The sequence below is a fragment of the Lepisosteus oculatus genome, unplaced genomic scaffold, assembly GCF_040954835.1.
Source record: "Lepisosteus oculatus isolate fLepOcu1 unplaced genomic scaffold, fLepOcu1.hap2 HAP2_SCAFFOLD_37, whole genome shotgun sequence".
In the NCBI taxonomy this organism is placed as follows: domain Eukaryota; kingdom Metazoa; phylum Chordata; class Actinopteri; order Semionotiformes; family Lepisosteidae; genus Lepisosteus; species Lepisosteus oculatus.
Genome location: NW_027167902.1, coordinates 480821 through 485905, shown reverse-complemented (window position 1 = coordinate 485905; position 5085 = coordinate 480821).

Here is a 5085-nt window from a genome sequence, read left to right as displayed (position 1 = left end):
AATTACCATGTTCTGCGATTCAGAACGAGGCAGCAAAACTTCCTGTAATCTGATGTGGTCCTGTGACATTGTAAAGGAGCAGGCTTGTGAATACATCTCGTTTAATCCAATGGAAATATTACTCTCAACTTTTTTACGTTTTTGCCAATAAATAATATTACATTGTTAACTCTGCATAAAGAACCTTGGAATGGAACGTTTTTTGCAGTGAAATGTTTGCTGCATAACCTATACCTGTTCTCTCCTACATCACATTGCATTAGTCATTACAGTGATTAGTGAGCAGGGAGGGCTGCATCACATCGCAATTTGTGTGGAACTTGAATGCGAATTTGTTACAACATGGCGTAACTTACAGTACTTTCACAAAGTTCATGATTTTGTGCTCAATTTTGAGTTTGTAAAGTTTTTCTATAATGTCAATGATTTTATTTTGTGACTGAAATTAAATAATTTTGTGTCTGCAAAATTGGGACTGTAGTTCCACCTTAACCTACTAGTACTGTATGTCTTTGGACTGTGGGAAGAAACTGGAGCACCTGGAAGAAATCCACACAAATGAAGGGAGAACATACAATTCCATCCAGACTGCACCCCAGGAATTGAACCCAGGACCCCAGCTCTGTGAACCACAGTGCCACCTCATTGCTATAGTCACTATAATTAATGTCAAAACTCATTTGCAAATGAGCAGCCTGGGATCCAAAAGGATCAAGACAAGGATCCAAACAAAGCACTATCCCAAAGCTTGGCTTTGTACAGTATATCATACAGGGCCTGATGCAGAAGGCAGATAATCTAAGTCCATGCAAAAATTGCTAAGGGAAAGTGCCTTTGTGTTTTTGGAGGGAAGTCACTCAACACGGAGCTGTGTTAGTGAAATGATTGTTCTGATGTACGGCTGATGTCCAAACACTGAAAACATGATTGTGTATGCAATCGCACTCCCGAGCTCCATTGGGTATGGTTAAAATAACTTTTTATAGTTCATCACATTCAAAGTGTGTGTACTTGATGAAAGTGTAACACGCATTTGGAGGCGTTATTCAGGATTTTCTTTCATTCAACTATTTCAAGACCCATTATTTTCAGATGTTGTAGTATACGTGAATAATGAAAGGCCTTCATATTACAGAATGAAGGAATGACTTCGCAGGTGTGAAGAATAAAGGATTAATTCAGCTCACTCTGGGGAGTTTCACAATGGCCCTCCTTATAGAAATGTGGGTTTGATTAAAGGAGTGAAGAAAAAGCACTGAATAATATTTGCTTTTGTAAACGTAATCATCTCAAAATATGGTTGAAGAAATTGAAGAAGGTTAAACATAATCCAAAACGTATAAGGTCAATTTAAGTACAACCAGAATTCTAGTGTTTATGCAATGCATCTGTGGGTTGATATGAAATATGGCCGTTCTTAAACTAAACGAGGTTATCGAGAGCATAATCCGAGTACGGCTGTGGCCAGTTGTCCTGTGAACTGCGAGGACCGTATCTTATCCTGAACTGGCTGTGCGAATACCGTCCACTGCTGGCAGAAGGAATAGATTACAACGGCACTGTATTGGCGATTAGTCCTATTGCTAGAATATTGAAACAACAAGGAGTCCGCAGAGTCAAGCAATGCTGAATAAACAAGTACCTGAAATTCAATAGGATTTTGTGTATTGATTACAAATAGGTGTGGAATTCTCATGTACAGTGCTATTCATGGATTCCTTACACAAGCAGCCGTTGTTATGATACTTTCGTAATCTGAATATAAATCTGTTATCTACTTAAAACTGTAATTATTGAATAGATTAATGTCTTTGAAATGCTTCATTAACTGGGCAGTTTCCATGTTTGGAAATGTTTTTATTTTGATTGCTGATTGCTAGATACTGTATGTTTAATAGGCATGCTGTTAATATTTTCTACAAGAGCCAAATAAGACAGTTATGCTGTAGTAAGTTCCATATAAGTTATATAACATAAGTTATATTTTGTTCTGAGGTCAATTTGAATATCAAACTAAATTACTGGTGTCCTTTTATCTGAGAAACACTACCTGATTGATCACCTGATGCCTAGAAATTAGCATGCACAGTAGCCCAGCGTTTAGCATTGCTAGCTCACAGTGCTGAGGCCCTGGGTACACTTCTGGACCTGGGGTGCTATCTGTATGGAGCTTGTATGTTCTCCCCATGTTTGCATGAGTTTGCTTTGGGTGCTCCGGCTTCCTCCCACAGTTCAAAGAACTACTGGTAGGTTAATTGGCTTCTGGGATAATTGGTGAGTGTCTGTGTCTTCCCTGCATTGGACTACCATCCAGTCCCAGGTATCTCCTGCTTATTACTTTCTGAGGCTCTGGCTCCCCCGTGACCCCCCGACCCCCTGACCACCTGACCCTGAATTGGATGAAGCGGTTAGAAAATGGGTGGTTTCTGTTATGCTCTGGTCATGCTCTGCCATAGCAACAACTTGTAAAAAATGCAGATGCTAGGATTTAACTCAAAGAAGGAGCTCAGATCACTGTGTTGGCATCGCTGTACAGGTGTCCGGTTTGTTTTAGAACATATGTTAAAATCTTATTTACTCACTTCTAGACTTTTTACCCCCCATATCAGCCTGCAGGTGCACAGTGGTCTGTGGACACCCTCCTTGCTCTGTCGTAAAACAGGAAATAAAAAGCAACTGGTTTTGACTTAAATGCACTGAGACTGTGGAACTCACAGAACTCTCTTGTCAGAAAGGCAGCTTCTAACAGCTTTTAAGTGAAGACTAAGAACACTTTTCTATTTTATTCAAATAGATTATATATATTTTGTTTAAATATATGTTATAAATGTTAAAATGACAGCTCGTATAAGCTTGTATTTTTACCTTTCGATCATTTTTAGAATTGCTTTGAGTTGCTTTTACCATGATAAACAGTACAAAATATGAGGTGTTGAACTTGTCAAAAGTTTTAAAGCGCTTTATGACGTAAAGTGTGATGACAGTCCTTGGCGGTCTATGTAACAATTCTTCTTGAAGTAGGTCATCGGGCCAACAGTATACAAACATTACAGCTCAAGTGCTTTTGTATCTGAACGCTTTTAGGTAAGTAATTTAGCAGCTGCGGTATTAATCGTGATTTTAATGGCAAATTCAATTGCAGGTAAAATAAAAATGGCGGATAACTTTCTTTCTAGCTTCGTGAAGCGGTCGCGCTATATTATACATATATGCCATAATAAGAAACATAATATGTACAGTAGAATTTTTCACTTTAAGCTGGCATTATTCAGAACCGGGTCAGGGCCCGGAACCGGACCGTGCAGTGTGATCCGCCGGTCTTCTAAAGATGTTTAGGAGATCGAGGCGCCCTTGGATTTGATTAGAAACTTGCATAATTTCTTAACTTGACCCCATAATCTTAAAAAAAAAAAACGGCCAAGCCAAGACCAAAGCATGAAGGCTGCGAGGATCGGGGGACTCTCATTTTTGGTCACAGCGTACAGTAGTAGATCAGTAACCTCTGTTTATCGTGATAACCTTAAATTATTTTCCAGTACTTTTTTAAATGATAAAACACATTGTCTCGCCAGTTTTGCTAAAGATACGGTTTTAGTGTTTACGCATAAATTTGTAAGCCGTAGGTTTAAATCTCGTGGTCTTATTTTCTGCATTTTCATCGTAAGAGAGGCGCTCGTTTGCGATTTACGCGCTGAATATTGTAAGCAGAGGAGCCTTAAGGCACAGCCTCGCCTTAACACCATCGTTTGCATTGTCATTGTCATCCAGAAAAGCAGTCGTAAGAAAATGAATCTGTGGCGGCTCCGAACATTAAAAAAACTATATCTAGACTGCAAATACATCCCAATCTTACTATCATCACGTTTTAAGAGCGCTCTCCTTTCCACCGGTATACAAGCTAAGAGAGAAATATTGGAAATCCCATCTGAAGTAGCCCTCGTCTCAGCTTCGGAGCTGTGAGCGATGGGGATCATAATTAAAAGGGGTACAGTTACTTTGAAAATGTGTATGTGATACTTAAATTTAAATAAAATAAAAAGATAAATTATATAACACAGACTGCTATCTATGTCCATGTGTTTAAGACGTATGAATCGGTTTTAAAACAGGCACACCCCTTTACTTCTCACAAATCCAACTGGAGTCTCAGTCCGTCGTCGCGATGAATTAGGAGCTCAGATGTAGGCTAAGTGATTGCAATTTACTTATTTAAAAGAACCACTTCAAATCAAAAGGGAGACATATTTGTAATGGTAGTTATCGTATTATACAGTATACGTAATTGTAGATATACAGTACATAAAGGGTATGAATAGGTGTGAGCTTTTACTGTATATTTAATATTTTATCTGACCCATTTGTAGAAACCGCCTACTCAGATTTAGTTAAGTGGTCTGCCACCATAAAGACAGAAAAATATAATGACACCCTGTTACATTAACTATAAAATAAACGCCGTAACTGCGGCCATATGAAAATTTGGATAAAGATTATACAAACATCCTAAGGAGCTCTATGACATATGAGCGTCGTAACAATGGTTGGTGACCTGACGTAACATTGCTCCCTGAATTACGTGATCTGTATATACCCAAATACAGATATATCACATAGGGAGATGCAGTCAAACATTGCATTGCTATCGTCGTGGTGAATTATTTCTCCGCTGTTTAAAACTTGTTTGGTAAGTGTCATCAAATATGCTTGTCAATTTGTAGCGAAATCGATATACTGTATCATAATCCTTCAGCTATCTATAATGTAGTAAAACGGCTAATTAATATTGATAAATTCCCTTATTCACAGTGACTTTTGCTCAAACCCCTGTTGCATAAAGGGTTAATTTTTTATAAAAAACATTTATATCATAGATATAATACAAGCTTTTAAATGAAATAGTACATTTCCAGGTTTCAGTTAAACATTTTTAAAAAAGCTCATGACTTTAAGCATTCTGAACATTGAGAATGTTATTTGGGAAACAAATGTTTATTATAATGTTTATGTTTAGGATCTGTCTCCTACTGAGTCAGCATGCAGCATTCAACACCATTAGGTTTAATATTAAAAAGTTGTGTATTTCCT